The sequence below is a fragment of the Oncorhynchus mykiss genome, chromosome 24 (assembly GCF_013265735.2).
Source record: "Oncorhynchus mykiss isolate Arlee chromosome 24, USDA_OmykA_1.1, whole genome shotgun sequence".
NCBI lineage: Eukaryota > Metazoa > Chordata > Actinopteri > Salmoniformes > Salmonidae > Oncorhynchus > Oncorhynchus mykiss.
The window spans coordinates 5,429,645-5,448,487 of NC_048588.1; the positions used below are offsets into that span (position 1 = coordinate 5,429,645).

General features: G+C 42.5%; 1 long non-coding RNA gene across 1 annotated transcript; it reads left to right on the plus strand.

Annotated features, from left to right (window-relative positions):
• The first annotated feature begins 1,814 nt into the window (after positions 1 to 1,814).
• On the plus strand, positions 1,815 to 18,390 carry LOC118944106. Its single transcript, XR_005039423.1, has 3 exons — positions 1,815 to 1,958; positions 17,838 to 17,906; positions 18,069 to 18,390. It is a non-coding gene; the product is annotated as an uncharacterized LOC118944106 (long non-coding RNA).
• The last annotated feature ends 453 nt before the right edge of the window (positions 18,391 to 18,843 follow it).

Here is an 18,843-nt window from a genome sequence, read left to right on the forward strand (position 1 = left end):
GCGCAGAGCCCTGATCTCAACTCCATCGAACACCTTTGGGATGAATTGGAACACCAACTGCGAGCCAGGCCTAATCGCCTAACACCAATGCCCGACCTCACTAATGCTCCTGTGGCTGAATGGAAGCAAGTATCCGCAGCAATTTACCAACATCTAGTGGAAAACCTTCCCAGAAGAGTGCAGGCTGTTGTAGCAGCAAAGGGGGGACCAACTCCAAATTAACGCCCATGATTTTGGAATGAGATGTTCGACGAACACCTGTCCACATACTTTTGGTCATGTAGTGTATGTCCTTTCTGATACATAATGGGCTATTTGACCTCTGAGACAAAGATACATAATGAGATTATTTGGTTGCAGAAGCCAATGCCAAAATAAATACAGCTTGCAGTCATCTGTTGAAGCCCTCGTCTTTGACTTAAACAGTCAGATATTTGGGTGAACTTCACTCAGTCAGGCCAATAGTCCACCCACTGTCCTTGAGTTTGCACAATCGGACCTTGAAGGAAAGACATTCCTCGGAGATTAGGTCAACATGACCCTCCACCCCCGACACCAGAAAAAGCCCCTGCAGTATCTAACCCCAACTGGACTAAAGGGCTCCCCCTATGCGTCAGATCACAACCCACCCAATTCCTTCACTCAGCCCCTGTGTTCATAAGCAATGACATTGAGAGTGAGCAAGTCAACCTACACCACCAACCCACACCACCCCTCACTCCATCTCAACCCTCTGGAACACATTCATTGCCACTAACCATCCACTATTTGCTGATTAAACATGTGTAACATCTTCTATTGCATGACATTCTGGAACCGAGGGAGCTGCTTCTTGAGAAGGGGCAGAGGGAATGAGGATATAATGCCACGAGCTGACCGCGACTTTGCCTAACAATAACATGTTTCCGTCCCTCAGACTACAGATGCTGGGTGTCCCTCTGAGGCGTGTGCGGCTAGTTGCTGGGTCATGAGAACTGTTGCTATGGAAAAAGGTAAGGAGCCAATCCAGACAAGTGACCAACTATACGTACACAAAGCCACTAATTCCTCGTGCTTTCTATGTACTAGAAAAGGGGACACACTTAATAGCAATCATATATAGGCTATAATTGCAGTGATAGGGAAGTGTATCACCTGAACATTAAAATATAAATGGTATTGCGTGGAATGAGTCACCAGTTAGAAGTTAACTACAACAATTATCCAATAGATAGTGAGTTTGATTCCTTGATAAAGCTTTGATAATGAACATGTATTATATGGGAAATGATTTGGTTGCTGTGTAGCCTATAGATCAGTCTAGAAGAATAGGTGTGAGGGTCAGATGATCATACGTTTGTGTTGTGTGAACATGCTGAGCGGGAAAGCACTTTGACTTTCCCGTTTCTAAGACACACGGTCTGTTAGACTGTGGTTGGTACAGTCACCCAGGCATGAACAATGCATGTGTACAGGCTTTCGCAACCTGCTCTACTTCCCACACTATGTGACCTTCACCCTGCACCTGATACAGTCATGTTCTCAGAAGTGATCAGACAGATGAAAAACATTTGCTCAACCAGTGCAAAGATGAACCATGTTCATACTGACCCAAATGGTGCTTGCTGACTCGCCAAAGCCAGCCATTATGACACTAAAAAGGGACCACCTTTACTTACTAAACTCACATACCGGTATTACCATCGTTTAAGGGGGACTAAAAGAGATCCAAATCAAACCATCAAAATAGAGTCAAACCCATGCTGCGTGTAAGGACTTTTCTGTTCTCATTTTCTGTTCTCATTTCGCATGCAGTTAACACTCCCACGCGTCTTATTAGCATGCCTAAAATCAGCAGCCGCCCCTCTGCACAGCTCCGCGAGCAGTCAACAGCAGTCTGCATGGACAGGATGTTGTGGTTGTGCTGGTAACGTGCACTTCACACCGACAGGCGAGAATGGAGACACCATGACGTAGAGGTAAGAAGAAGAAAAAACAAAGGCACCGCTATGAGGGTGTGCTGTTTCCACCCGGGCCCAGGCCAGCTTTGACCAGCGCAGTGTAAATAGTGGCCATGTCTAGATACTGTGTAGCCAGCATACGTCTTTAATCAAAGCTCAGTTGAAGTTTAAGCAGTCACGTTCGTCACAATTATGAATGAGAACATTTCCCATTTTTAGATGGTCCCCGCGTCTAGGATGAAAGAAAAGACTGATCGATCAACACTGAATTATTTCAGTCTGCCATAAAAAGGTTTTAGTGCCGTTATACTATAATACAATACGGAGTACCACAGGCTAACCACAACGCAAGAATACAGAGGAAGTGTGCAGTTCCTCCTCTACACAGTCCAAAGGCTGTTTGCCTAACAGTATTCAGGCCAAGCACAGACATTGACGTCAGAGAGCCTTTACAGTACAGCGGGCAGAGTGTACAGACCTAATAAAAGGTACAATAAAGTGAGAAATTGAGTCCTACGTCCATTAGAATGAGGGCAGCCTGAGGTTGTCTGGGCTACTAAACATTAACCACTGACTTGGGTTACAAATCAATTGCACTACCAGCTTAAGCCATAAAAGACACAGACCTATTGGTAGAAGGAGTAGTATCTTCATATGCACACATGGCAGATAAGCTTGCCCACACAGCAACTGGCCTAGAACTACAGAGGTGTAAAACAATGTATTTCGATGAGCTGTCACTTGTCCCATAGGTTTTTTTGTTAACATTGGCAAGCTTACACCTAGCCACCTGCACATTGTCAAATCAGGTGAGCGTTAGCAATGCCTATATTGATTGTCTCTGAATTACGTCAATCTATACATTATTTTGTCGGTGGAAACGCCTAAAGAACCATGTCGCCTTTTTGAGACAGAACTTTCATTCAGGAAGTGTCTTTCCCTCCTTCTGTGGTAAAACATTACTCTGGTCCTAAGATTGTTTTATGGTTGAAGGGTAAAGTCTGCAAATCTCCTTCACTGATACGACGCATGAGCTAAAAATGACCATTGATAAGGATCAATTGATATTTAACTGAGTTCCTTTGTCTGCTCTTTGTTAATCTGTACGGCATCATTACTAGCATGGCTTCCCCTTTGGCTATGTTGTGTTATTATAACAGGTACTGCACTGAGAACCTTTTCCTGTGTTATTCTTCTTTCTACTATAGATCTACTCCTGCTTGTGTAGTATGTATTTAGCATACACAAGCACAACATCCAGGGCTCTGACACAACCTTACATGTATAGAAACCTCCCCATCCCCACCCCCTTACAACAATCTCTGCCCACAGCTCTCTCCTTTCAGCCAGCTGTGATACTGGCCACATTTAGAAATCTGAGGGCTGTTATTACTAACAGGCAGAAACACAAACTCACTCTGCAAACACTTGGCCAAAGGCCTGGGAAAACAGAGTCAGAAGAAATGTTGGACAATGTTTGTCCCCGAAGGGTGGGAAATAAGGCTTGTGAGGAGGTTTGGTTGGTGAATGGTGAACAACACCCTAGTAGCTCACAGCTGTGGGAGACTTACACCACAAACCACTCCTTGAACAACCTGCAGAGCCGCCTCTGCTCTTCCCTCACCTACATTACGTTGCAAACAAACACTTCACAGAGAAGGCTTTTCATGAGGTAACGGCTCAATCTTTAAAGCTACAAAGTATGAACGGTCGTCTATGAGTATGTGTGAGGTTGTACGTGTGTGTATGGGTGAGAGGCAGAGGGAAAGCGAGAGACAGAGAGTCGGACACGTAGTTAAGACATGTGGCCCGCAGAGCAGGTTAAGTGAAACAAGTCGACTGAAACTTTCTAATGGCAGTCAACATTGTAACCTAGCACTAGCTAGTGCACACTCAAATGTTTAGTACGTCCCCTTTTGTATTGTGTCTGACATATACTGAGTATACCAAACGTTAGGAACACCTTCCTAATATTGAGTTGCACCCCCCCCCCCCCATTTTGCCCTCAGAACAGCCTCAATATGTCGGGGCATGGACCTTACAAGGTGTCGAAAGCATTACACAGGGATGCTGGCCCATGTTGACTCCAATGGTTCCCACAGTTGCGTCAAGTTGGCTGGATGTCCATTGGGTGGTGTGGACCATTTTTTGATACACACGGGAAACTGTTGAGCGTGGAAAACCCAGCAGCGTGGAAGTTCTTGACACAAATCGGTGTGCCTGGCACCTACTACCATAAATCGTTCAAAGGCACTCTTTTTCAAAGGCAATCTTTTGTGTTGCCCATTCACCCCCTGAATGGCACACATACGCAATCCATGTCTTATTTGTCTCAAGGCTTAAAAATCCTTCTTTAACCTGTTTCCTCTCTTTCACCTACTCTGATTAAAGTGAATTGAACAAGTGACATCAATAGCTTCCTCCTGGATTCATCTGGTCAGTCTATGTCATGGAAAGAGCGTGTTTTGTATACTCAGTGTATATACCTTACAAATATTTTACCATTATTTATATACACCGTATTTCGGGCTGGGAATGCAAGATTTACAGTAAGCTAAGCTTGTCTTTCCAGTTTTCTAAATATCAGTGACTGGATGGGACAATCTATTTAAAATAGGGTGCGGGTTCTCTGAATAGACAACAGACAGAGACATGGAATAAACCACGGTCACCCAGCAAAAAGGCAGAACTTTAGTCACTTAGTCCACTTGACCTTACTATTCAACATTTCCATGTAATCATTTGTTGCCTTATGTAAAGGGGCCTTGAGGCAAGAATTCATGTGAACAGGTTGGCTTCAAAATGCAAGTCACTGGAGTATACGTAGATTCATTCTTTCCAGGAATGGTAGTAATGCTGACATAATTATTTAATGGATTCATATTTTTTTTTGTTACTGAGAGAAAACATTGCCGGCGTAAAGGTCAGTTGTTTGTGCTCGTGCGTGTTTGTCTGTGTGTGTCTGTGTCTGTGTGTTATTACCTGCATGAAGCCTCTGCTTCAACCCCACCATTCACTATCCTGACCTGAAATGTGTGAGTGGTTCAAAAGAGTGTGCTAGGTCTTGACGGCTATTTTAACTCAGTCACAGAGTTCAATATTTGAAAATAGTATGACAAGGAATGCTTCTCCCACTATTGTTGAGGGACAGTGAATTGTGACACATGACATAAAAAACGACATTCCGCAAATTTGTGAACTTTTCCATTGGAACAATGTAGTAATCTGCAAGGTTTCATCATTCTTAGGTTGAGTACTCTAGATTGTATATCACATTTTGACAGGCAATTCATTGTTGTCCTGTGGATTTTGTGTCATGTGGGGCCTCGTCCCTACCAGTGCCCCACCCGGACTTCCAGGTAAAACTGTGATGTGTTCTGTCCCTGCTGTGGGACAGTATAACCTGTTTCACCAGCTCAGAGACTTGCCCAATCAAAGACAGCTCCATAAATCAGTACTGTCTCATGGCACAACACACGCCTAGGGGTAAGGCTGTAAACCAGGGACTCACACGGGCCATTGTTCCACCAATCAGATGATATCGTATGATGTCATTATTTATGACGCTACTTATAAATCTACCAATCAGGTGCCTGCTCTGTGTTGTATTAACCAATTGCTCCTCAGGTTTACTCAGGTTGGTCCTATTTCATTGTGTTATGGAAATGTTATCTATCATATTTGAGGATGAGATAAAGATGTGTGTCTTATCGTCAATAGCAAATGGAAAAAACAAGGCTTAATTTCCCACCAAAGAATTGTGATGACTACAGCAAACTTCTGTCACACTGGCCCTTGTTCCACTAATCAGCTTTGTGATGACATGATATGTGGTGCACTCTTTCAAATGTTTTTTAATCTAGAACCTTAAAGGAAAAATCAACTACATTTGCCACCAAAGAATTGTGATGACTACAGCAAACCGCGCCGGGCAAATATTTGTAGTTTGGTTGACCACAAGGGTTATTTTTTTCCCTTTAAGAGCTGAAAAGGGCCCAATATTGGCTCTGTACCAAAATCTTACTCATAATCTTACTCTAGGCCTTGTTCTCACTTTTCACGTGTGGGAACGGTATGAACCTGTATCCTAATCAAAATCAAGATTCGTTCTTGGTCCATATTCTTATACTCCACGACACAACTCATGGCACTTTCGAGAAGTGGTAAACCAAGTTCTCAGAATGTGAAGTTATGTGCAGAAATAGTTGTGAATGTAGAGAAGAATGAGTATTTGTCTCAGAGCTAGCGGGTGGGTAAATTGGGTCCTCTAGGCCTGAGTCATTGTAGCTTATGACTAGGCCTCCGTGTTCACTCGTTGCTCATTCCACCTCATGTGACTCTGTTTCACTGTGGTTTAGGTGCTGCAGATGGATTCATCTGTGAGGGAACAAAAGAAGACACACGGATTGACTTAATGTTAGTGACAACATGGCAGACAATCAAAACAATGAAAATGCTCAGATGCTGTGAATGAGAGCACGCTTTGTGGGGTGTTATTCTTTTAAATAACTTCCTTCTGTCTCAAGTGCCCATTTGACAAAGAAGCACTGTTGATAGGCAGAATAAGCAATACCGTGACAACACAGCGAAGGAATGGCAGACAACCTGATTTACAGCAGTGAGTCAGTAGATAGCAACAACAAGTAGTTATAGGAGGGGGGGAGGGGGGGTGGGGGGGTTAAGTTTTGTCACAAACACTGGTCATGCAAGCTTTGGGTTCTTCCACAATATGAGCATAAAAAGAACACAGGCTGAAAAGTCCACTTGTAAATGACGTAATAAATCAAAAGATGTCAAAAGTTTCACATTTACCGGTTCAAATCAAACATTACAGTCACACCCGTCAATGCCAGAACATTGGCAGACTGAGTTAGCGTTAGCAGTGGTATGTTTCTGGATGTTTTTGCCAGTAAAGCTTCTAATGTACATCCAGTGGAAACAAAGTGGTGAACTTGTGAAGAAACAAGGTCAGGTTGAAAAGAGATCACCCGCCCCCTTGATTTTAAGCTGCCAGTCATTTTTTAGACTGTGGGAACCTAAGGTTTAGAATCACAAAATATTTCTCGTTAAGAGGGTAATTAGTGAGCGGTGTTACAGCAAGTGTGTTAATCACTCTTTCTTGGAATTGTCAGAATTCTTAGAAACCTGTGGAGGTACTCTTGGCCACGCTGGCTGTTTTATGCTCTTGGCAGCTTGATTGAAAAGAAAAGCAACCAATCAAGCAGCAGATCTCTCCTCCAATGGACGTCACCTCCACAGGGCAAGAATGCAGCTCTCACCTTCCTCCTCACCGATCTAGGACTACAGATGTTTTGCTTTAGTCCTAGGCTCTTCATAGTTCTTCATGATAAGAGCTGAGGATAGCGTGGGTGCGGAGCCGAACAGCATCGTTTGAAAGGCATCTCCCTGGAGACGTTTTCAACACATGCCCTGAGCTTTCAGCCAGAGGAATGAGCTGAAGGAATTGTGATATGGTCTCTGGGGGATGGAAAACTTTCATTGTTTTTTTTTGCTGACTACAAATGCTGACTTTACAAACATAATAGAAACCAGGAATGTTCTGTTACATGTGGGAAGGTTTCAAAGACAGCACATTTCTAATAGAAATGTATAAATACACATTTAAAATATAAATCATGTATGCAAAGTCGGTAACCACACAATTTGTTCAGCAGATTATTTCATTCAGCAGACATACATTAGGTGTGACTAAACTTTGTGACAGTCTGACAGTAGAGTGCCCCTTGTTGAAACCACTTTGTTAAAATTAGCTAAGAATGTAATAATACACCATTTTATTTCACTTCCGTAACCCTAATGACTAATTACATAAATTGGAGCAGAGTAAGACTGAATCATTCCCTCCATTACTACCTCACCCCTCCATAGGCCCAGGCCCAAGCCTTTATAGGCCCAGGCCCAAGCCCATTATCATACACCCCCAGTAGGCTAAACGCACAACATTTAGTCCACTACCACACCCCTCCATATGGTAGGCCCAAGCCTAGGGTCTTGGTCCGCCTCCTCTCCCAACATCTGGCGATTGTTTGACAGGACCCACTGCGCGACGTCTCCCAGAGTCTCCAGTTGCTCCAACTGGGCCTGTGACTAACACCGCTCAGCTATATTTCACTAACAAATGAGAAGGGCTTCCAGATGACGGGCAGAGAAGAAAAAACAAGGAAGGAAATGAAAAACATGTGGGAAAGCCTGGACTGCATTTCATACGGAAAAGGATACTCCAAGAAAAGTCTGAACATTCCCCAGACCCCTTCCTCCCTTTTAAGAGGGGCTTGAACCTCTCATGAAAGCTCTCTCAGTATGAAAGGCTTGATGATCTTAACAGAAAGTGATAAAATATTGTTAAGCATTCGCCTGATGACTGAAGGTACATAATTACACCTAAGGGGACTCCGGGATGCTGGCCATCTAGGCAGAGTTGCAAAGAAAAAGCCATATCTCAGACTGGACAATGAAAAGAAAAGATGAATATGGGCAAAAGAACACAGACACTGGACAGAGGAATTCTGCCTAGAAGGCCAGCATCCCGGAGTCACCTCTTCACTGCTGATGTTGAGACTGGTGCTTTGCTGGTACTATTAAATGAAGCTGCCAGTTGAGGACTTGTGAGAAGTCTGTTTCTCAAACTAGACACTCTAATGTACTTGTCCTCTTGTTCAGATGTACACCGGGGCCTCCCAGTCCTCTTTCTCTTCTGGTTAGAGCCAGTTTGGGCTGTTCTGTGAAGGGAGTAGTACACAGCGTTGTGCTTTTCTTTCAAAAACAAGGACAATTCTAAGTTACCCCAAAATGTTGAATGGTAGTGTATATGGGCATACAAATAGGGTTTTACTGTCATAACATTAAGAGGTAAATAGGTTGTTAAAAAAGCATGACATGGGTGACTAAAAAAAGCCAAACATTTGTCATTTGTTCATATGCAGGTTATTATCAACCTCAAAACTATGCAGGGAATTCTGGGTTAAACATAAGCATCAGTCAAAGCTATCTGGTTCTGAAGACATTAATCAACCTGTTTAAAACGGTGTACCAAATCAGTGTGACTGAAGGGGGATAAAGAGAAGGGCAGAGGGGGGGAATTCTCTGGCAGTGAGGGAGTCAAACCTAAACCTCTCTCTCAGCTAGAGTCCATATGCAGCCAGCCCAGAGGCGGCCATCTTGCAGCCTGCATTGCGTGCATTCCTATGACTTAAGGCAGCAGGGTGAGTCACTTTGTTCGGTGCAAATGTGGCCTCTGATTCACACCCAAGTGACTAAGCCCCCGAACGGGCCCCACTGAGAGACGAGGAGAGAGGAAAGGAAAGGAGAAGCCTCTATCTATCTCTCTTGCCAGCCAAAACCAAGGAGACCTGATAAGTGGACAAAATGCAAGGCATTTCTTTTCAAAGGAAATTCTCACTTGCCCAAAAAAATGGTTTTTGGTTGACCTCAAAGTATATCATGAGTCACTTCCCTAGTTGGCCCAAGTCTTCAGTATACAAATGTTTATAGTGACACGTCATTGCTAAGATTGTTTAGTATATATTTTCTCTCAATAATTCCCAAAGAATTTGTACCAGACCAGTATAAAACTGAGAAGATGTCAGAAACCATTTCTAACCTAAATTACCCTGCAAATTAGCTAACTCAGCACACATACCACTTTCAATGCATCATGATTTGAATTATCAGACCTTTTCACTTTTCTTACAGCTCATTAAATGTACAAAATAGACAACGTGACATGTAACCTCACGGCTCGACTCATCTAGCTAGGGATATTAGAGGCTCATCTGTTTTCTCTAAAACTGGTTAAAGAAGAGTGAAGACAGCCAAACAGCAAGAAACATCCATACTCTTTTTCTTTCTCTCTCTCTCTCTCTCCCCCTCTCTCTCTCTCTCTCCCTCTCTCTGCCAACTGTGTGACTTCCTGCTTGCTGCCAACAGAAACAGGTTGCACCTGCTATGTGACATCATAAAATATATTTCCTCCATCATATCCTTACATGGTCTCTCCTATCATTGTTATTCAGATGACACTCAACTACTTTTCTCCTTCCCTCCTTCTGACACCCAGGTTGCGACACGCATCTCTGCGTGCCTGGCAAATATCTCAGCTTGGATGTTGGCCCACCACCTCAAGCTCAACCTCGACAAGACAGAGCTGCTCTTCCTCCCGGGGAAAGCCAGCCCGCTCCATGACCTCTCTATCACGGATGACAACTCCACGGAGTCCCCCTCCCAGAGTGCAAAGAACCGTGGCAACACCCTGTCATTCTCTGCAAATATAAAAGCAGTGACTCGACCCTACCTCACACAGGAAGAGGTGCAGGTCCTAATCCAGGCACTTGTCATCTCCCATCTGGACTACTGCGACTCACTATTGGCTGGGCTCCCCACTTGTGCCTTCAATCCCATGCAATGTATCCAGAACGCTGCAGCCCACCTGTTGTTCAACCTTCCCAAGTTTTCCCATGTCACCCCGCTCCTCCACACACTCCACTGGCTTCCAGCCGAAGCTCGCATCTACAACTTACCTTAAAGCTATGCTCAAACCCTACACCCCAACCCAAGTACTCCGTTCTGTCACCTCTGGTCTCTTTGCCCACCTCAATGGTGGAACCAACTTCCCCCTGAAGCTAGGACAGCAGAGTTCCTGCCAATCTTACCGAAAACATGAAACCCTAACTTTTCTTAGGGGATTTGTTTCCCCGTATCACCATCGACTTTGCTAATTTGCTCATTTGAGGAAAAATGTACTTACTATGACTGTGATATGTGGTTGTCCCATCTGGCTATCTTAAGATGAACTGTAAGTCGTTCTGGATAAGAGAGTCGGTTAAATGATTCAAATGGAAAATGTAATAATGTTGGCATGTGGTTTTTGCTCAATGGACGACACACCTCAATATTCCTTCTAGATGTTTCCATACTCCCGTTTTCAACGACGGATACAAAGACATAAAACCTCACACGCAGATTACATAATCATGCTATATTGAAAGTCAAGTAAGGTTTTGATCAAAAGATGAAATGCATTGCTCATCTAATTGAAATAATTACACCTCATGAAGTTGTCACTTAAAAAAAGAGATTCCTTTGTATGTCAGATGGTACAATGCCGTGTGGTGTGAAGGGCGAGTTGAAAAAGTCTGTGATCCACACATTTCAACCTGGGCATTTTTAAGCTCACTGTTGAAAGATATGACCTACATACCAAGACAAAGAAAGTTTTAGACTTTGTAACAATTCAGAAAATATGCGTAGGTGGAAGATCATTTACACCACATCAAAGGGCCAAACAGACATTTTCCAGTACCCTATCTGAAAAAGTCAGATGTACTCACATTGAGAAGAACTGATGTGAACAGGTTGTCAGAGCTACTCAATTCTAGTACTGTTGTTTGCCATCCAAAACAACAGAGATTGGCCTGTTCAAACACATGGATTAACTGTGCAGATATCACCCATTAACACAACCGCAGCCTGCGTCACAGCATTACTCCGATGCTCTTTGGCTTCTTGCTTATTACCCTTCCTGACCCTGATAACTCCCCTTTTAAATCCTCACAAACTTTAAGAGCAGCTCAAAACTAAAGCCTCCAGAGCGGTCCGACGCATTTCTTCCATGCGTGCCATGACATTAACTTCTCTGATAACGTAGAACTGACTCAAGTGTAATACAATCTTATCCCAGATAGAGTTGATTACATATGTCCCTTTTCCGGACCTCTCTATAGCGTTCTACTCGGATGGCTTGGCTTGCCAAGGTTTGGACTCCGGCAGGCCTGAGTTTTGGTTTGGGTTCAGGAGATGTCACTCTCACAGAACTACGTACAACCCAAGCACAGCCAAAACAATCGGGCTGACTTGTGAGGTTTACCTTCTTAAGGAGGATTTCATCAGAAATAATCCCAGGATTTTGGGTCTCTCTCACGTGGCCCGGGACGTTTGATGTGTGGATTATTGCTCAGATTAACCCTCCCCTTTTAAAAAAAAGAGGCATATTCAGTAAGGGGTTTGATGTAGTGCTGAAAACACACCGGTGCCCTGCTTTGATGTAGAAGCCCTTGAATCTGAACTCACACCAGGCCTGACATAAACCCAAGGCTATGACCTTTGAGGGTAGAGTGTATTTTACAGAGCAATATTTGCACTTCACAATCATGGATAAACTCTAGTGTCCATGGGCACTGGGAGTAGAAGTCATTGGTAGATGGATAAGAGGAGTGGACTGTATCCAAGTTTCGAAGAAGGGAAATGTTTATGCATGGAATCGGATAGGTTTAGATTCTGAATTGATTGCTGCCCCTGAAAAATAACCTGTTCTTAAATTAGGGAATTGCAAGAGAGGGACAATGTCAGCTGAATGTAAATGTCTCAGTTATAAAAGTAATTGTGTCAGATTTGAGTTTTTCTATCAGTACATACCAGAGGCGGTCAGCGCCGTTTAAGATGGAGGACAGTATTTTTTAAATGAGCATGGCCTTATTTCTATTACAGCATATTGGATGACTGTCATTCATATTCCATTCACCCAGATCAATGTAACATCAATAGGTTTAGTTTACTACATGACGCTCAAATTTCCCTATACCCATCATGAGGTTGCTATACTGGTCGAGAGAAAATGTTATCCAGACAGTAATACATTCAATAACGCCTTGCACACTGTTGCCTGCATCTTGCTGATCTAGGGTGTAATCATTAGTCCAACAGTTGCAAACAAGAGTTTTTATTGGACAAATTCAGGTATGCTTATCCCCATTTAATTCCGTCTTCTTCCGTTTTAAGAAAAGTTTTTCAACAGAATTGGCGGAATGAATGTACCCCTGATCACCGCAATCACAGTTCACTTTCATAGCAGCCACATACAAACAGTATGATCATTTGCTCGTTGTATGATTCCTTCTCGCATCTACACGCTTTCCAGTGGTAGAAAAAGTATTCAATTGTCATACTTGAGTAAAAGTAAAGATGGCTTAATAGAAAGTGAAAGTCACCCAGTAAAATATATATTATATAAGTCTTAAATGTACTTAAGTATCAAAAGTAAATGTAATTGCTAAAATATTCTTTAGTATCAAAGTATATAAATCCTTTCAAATTCCTTATATTAAGCAAAACGGAAGGCACCCTTTTATATGTTTTATTTTTATTTATGGATAGCCATGGGCACACTCCACCAGATCTGAGGCAGTAGGGATGACCAGGCATGTTTTATTGATAAGTGAATGAATTGGAGGATTTTACAGTCCTGCTAAACAATCAAAATGTAATGAGTACTTTTGAGTGTCAAGGAAAATGTATGGAGTAAAAGGTTTTAAAAAATCTGTATGAATATAGTGAAGTAAAACTAGTCAAAAATAGAAATAGTAAACTACAGATACCCATAAAACTACTTAAGTAGTACTTTAAAGTATGTTTACTTAAGTACTTTACACCACTGGTGCTCTCCTCCTCTCCCCTTTTCCCTTTGTTGCTTGTGGACTTCAGTGCACAATACAAGCACTGTCTGTGACCAGGTGACAAAACCTTTCCAAGCCAAACCTTCATAACATAACCGTTAACCACTACACACAGCATACCTCAATGTCAGCTAATGTCATAGTCAACATAGCTATCTACTAGAACTAACAAGTTAATAAACCAGCTACAATCAATGCAGTACAGTGAACAGCATGCAGTTTAGCAGTTACACCAGAGGGCCCCAGTGGCTATCAACTAATATATAAAACCAAAAGCTTACCTTGACTTTGAAGAGTTCCAGTGTTGGATAGTCATAGCCAGCTAGCTAACATAGCATCCTTCTCTGTTTGAGCCAGGTGTTTGAGTAGGCTAAACTAGCTAGCTGCATTCACTAGCTAGGTAAATATATATATATATATATATATATATATATATATATATATATATATATATATATATATATATATATATATATATATATATATATATTATATATATATATATATATATATATACACACAGTGCCTTCAGAAAGTACTTAGACCCCTTGACTTTCTAAATGTTGTTAGGTTACAGCCTTCTTCTAAAACTGATTAAATAGATTTCTTTCCCTCATCAATCCACACACAATACCCCATAATGACAATTCAGAAACAGGTTTAGAAAATATGACATTCACATAAGTATTCAGACCCTTTACTAAGTACTTTGTTGAAGCACCTATGGAGACTAATTCACGGAAATATGACATTCACATAAGCAGACCCTTTACTAAGTACTTTGTTGAAGCACCTATGGAAGCGATTATACCTCTTCTTGGGTATGATTCTACAAGCTTGGCACACCTGTATTTGGGGAGTTTCTCCCATTCTTCTCTGCAGATCCTCTCAAGCTCTGTCAGGTTGGATGGGGAAAACTAGTTTCAGGTGTCTCCAGAGATGCTCCATTGGGTTCAAGTTCTAGCTCTGGCTGGGCCACTCAAGGACATTCAGAGACTTGTCCTGAAGCCACTCCTGCGTTGTCTTGGCTGTGTGCTTTGGGCCATTGTCCTGTTGGAATGTTGAACCTTCGCCCCAGTCTGAGGTCCTGAGCGCTCTGTAACAGGTTTTCATCAAAGATCTCTCTATACTTTGCTCTGGTATCTTTACCTCAATCCTGACTAGTCTCCAGGTCCCTGCCACTGAAAACATCCCCACAGCATGATGCTGCCTCCACCATGCTTCACAGTAGGGATGGTGCCAGGTTTCCTCCAGACGTGATGTATGGTATTCAGGCAAAATAGTTCAATCTTGGTTTCATCAGACGAGAGAATCTTGTTTCTCATGGTCTGAGAGTCCATGGGTGCCTTTTGGCAAACTCCAAGCGGGCTGTCATGTGCCTCTTACTGAGGAGTGGCTTCCGTCTGGCCACTCTACCATAAAGGCCTGATTGACGTAGTGCTTCAGAGATGGTTGTCCTTCTGTAAGATTCTCCCATCTCCACAGAGGAATTCTAGAACTCTGTTAGAGTGACCATCAGGTTCTTGGTCACCTCCCTGACCAAGGCCCTTCTCCCCCAATTTCTCAGTTTGGCCAAGCGGCCAGCTCTAGGAAGAGTCTTGGTGTTTCCAAACTTCTTCCATTTAAGAATGGAGGCCACTGTGTTCTTGGGGACCTTCAATGTTGCAGAAATTTTTGGTACCCTTCCCCTGATCTGTGCCTCGACACAATCCTGTCATGGAGCTCTATGGACAATTCCTTCGACCTCATGGCTTGTTTTTTGCTCTGGCATGCACTGTCAACATTGAGACCTTAAATAGACGTGTGTGCCTAGCCAAATCATGTCCAATGGATTTAATTCAAGTTAACATCAAGGATGATCAATGGAAACAGGATGCATCTGAGCTCAATTTCGAGTCTCATAGCAAAGGTTTTGATTACTTATGTAAATAAGGTATTTCCGTTGTTTTTTGTTTTTTTTTGCAAAAGAAATGTTTTAAAAAACGCTTTTTTGCTTTGTCATTATGGGGTATTGTGTGTAGATTGCTGAGTTTAAAAAACACTTTCCGAAGGCACTGTATATTTATAGAGAGATATAGATAGCTCTCTCTCTCTCTCACTCTCACTCTCTCACTCTCACTCTCACTCTCTCTCGGGCTTCTTAATTTTTTAAGAAATACATTTCTTCAGAACTGTTCAACTATTGTCTTTCTCTCACTTTGAGTCAACGACTCGCCACATTTCATGCACCGCAGTGCTAGCTATCTGTAGCTTAAGCATTCAGTACTTGATTAATTATCTGATTCTTTGATTGGGTGGACAACATTTCAGTTCACACTGCAAGAGCTATGATAGGTTGGAGGATGTCCTCCGGAAGTTGTCATAATTACTGTGTAAGTCTATGGAAGAGGGTGAAAACCAATATACCCAGAGGAGGTCAGAAACTAACTGTCCTCCAGCAACACAATGGTGCTACCCCAGAGATTGCTGTTGAGACTACTGTAGACCAATTTTGCAAAACAGTTTGTTTTAAACAATTATTTGGTGATTTGCAAAGCATGAACATGACCTAAATGTTTTCACCCTCCTCACAAGGTTCCCTTTGAAAGTCTGAGGGACTGTGTGTGTGTGTGTGTGTGTGTGTGTGTGTGTGTGTGTGTGTCCATGGGTGCATGTGTGCACGTACATGTGCACTCATTTGCTGTTATTGCTTAGCCTTGCACTTCTTTCTGCTTTGAGTGTCAATAGTGCCATGGTGGCAAATACAGAGCATACGTGAGAGCACGGCAGAATGGAGAAGCCTCCTTCAGCAGACAGAGGAACTACACAGGCAGGAATAGGGGTAACACACATACGCTCCTAGGAGACATACAAAGCGGTGTGTGAGATATCAGAAAGGTGTTGCACGGTACCTTTGGCCTACTTTTATATGAGAGAACATTCATAGGGAGACACATTGGCTAAAGATCTGATTGGTGAAAGGGATACACCAACAAGGTTTGCGTTTCCCCTGTACTTAAATTTGAAGGTATTATCTAAACTATTTGCGGATTGAAATGTGACTACAGAGAAATGTTCAGCAGACATGACCTTTCAGAAAAGTATGGGGAAGTTACAGTACATTCGGAAAGTATTCAGAACCCTTGACTTTTTCCACATTGTGTTATTTTACAGCCTTATTAAAAAAAAATCAATTGACACACAATACCTCATAATGAAAACAGTGAAAACAGGTTTTTAGAATATGTATAGAAAATGTATAAAACATAAATAAAAATAAGTATTCTGACCATTTTCTATGAGACTCGAAATTCAGCTCTTTGTTTCCATTGATCATCCTTGAGATGTTTCTTCAACTTGATTGGAGTCAACCTGTGGTAAATTCAATTGTTTGGACATGATTTGGAAACGCACACACCTGTCTATTTGACAAGGTCCCTGTCACGACTTCCACCGCAGGTTGCTCCTCGCCCTGTTCGGGCGGCGCTCGGCGGTCGTCGTCGCCGGTCTACTAGCTGCCACCGATCCTTTTTCCTTTTCTTTTGGTTATGTCTGTTTTGTGTTTCACCTGGTTTCCTTTTGGTTAATTAGGGGGGGGGGGGGTATTTAATTCGACATTTCCTTTGGGGTTTTGTGCGGGATTGTTTTCGTTTGAACTGTCAGTGAGTTTGGGTTTCGTTTTTATTAGCTCATGTTTTACAGGTGTTTTTCCCTAGACTGTGTCTGAGTGGGGGTGTTCGTGGCTATTGCTGTAGTCCGGTCTTCCTGTTTGTTTTTTTGAGCTAGTTAAATGAAACGCCCTTTTCTTTTGAACTCGTTTCTCCTGTGCCTGACTCCACACCCACATCTCCTTGGGGAGATCTGACAGTCCCACAGTTGACAGTGCATGTCAGAGCAAAAACCAACCCAGGAGGTTGAAGGAATTGTACGTAGAGTTTTGATACAGGATTGTGTGAAGGAACAGATCTGGGGAAGGGTACCAAAAAAATTCTGCAGCATTGAAGGTCCCCAAGAATACAGTCATTCTTAAATGGAAAAAGTCTGGAACCACCAATACTCTTCCTATAGCTGGCCGCCCGGCCAAACTGGTGAATCGGGGGAGAAGGGCCTTGGTCAGAGAGGAGACCAAGATCTTCATGGTCACTCTGACAGAGCTCCAGAGTTATTCTGTGGAGATGGGAGAACCTTCCAGTAGGACAACCATCTCTGCATCACTCCACCAATTAGACCTTTATGGTAGAGTGGAAAAAAACAATTTAATCCATTTTAGAATAAGGCTGTAACGTAACAAAATGTGGAAAAAGTCAAAGGGTCTGAATACTTTCCAAATGCACTGTATGGCATGGAACGTGTCCACACAACGTGTCCACACCACCATTTGTATGTACTACTGCTGTTCTGATTATTGTTGTTATGATCATTTATTATATTTCCACATTTCTCCAATTAGACATGGCTGACCAAGACCAGACGGAGAGCACACATTGCACCTGTTTTAAGGTCTCTGCACCGGCTGACTGTGAGTTTTAGAATTCATTTTAAGTTTATGCTATTGGTTCTTAAATCAATCCACGATTGTGCACCCCAATACATGTCAGACATGCTTTGAATTTATGTACCAAGTAGGTCTCTCAGGTCCTCTGGCACTGACCTTTTAACCATCTTTCCCTTTATCCCAAAGCCTTGGACCAAGAGATTATGCCCCCAGCATCTGGAATAGCCTGCCAAAGAACCTGAGGGGGGCCGAAACTGTGGCCAAATATAAAAAAAAGATATTAAAACATATTTTTACTAAAACATACTTTTCTACTAAAAGTATATAAAACATACTTTTCCTTTGGCTGCTGTTTGTCATTGTTTCGTTTTTTTATCTTGTGTTTGTTGTGTCGTAAATATTTCAGCGTTTATTTTCCTTGTTTTTTTGTGCTTTTTTCCCCCTGCAAAGCACATTGCATTGCATCCCATGTCTTAAATGTGCTGTATAAATAAATCTGGATTTGATTTGATTTGAATGGCCTGAGTCAGGCACTAGAGTGTCAGTTATTATTCAACATGACACCCACAGGACGGCAGCACAAATCACTGAAACTCTCTCCTCATACGTCAAACTTTACGCTGCGAATTTTGCCTACCCTAGAGGGAAATACTATTGCCAGTGGTCTAAGGCACTGCGTCTCAGTGCAAGAGGTATCGCTACAGTCTCTGGTTTGAATCCAGGCCGTATCACATCTGGCCGTGATTGGGAGTCCCACAGGGCGGCGCACAATTGGCCCAGCGTCGTCCAGGCTTGGCCGGGGTAGGCCGTTATTGTAAATAAGAATTTGATCTTAACTGACTGAAATATAAAAATATAAAAATGAGAGAGAGAGAGAGAGAGAGTCTGTTTTCAATGGAGTTGGGAGAGAGAGAGAGAGAGAGAGACATATAGAGAGAGAGAGACATAGAGAAGGAGAGAG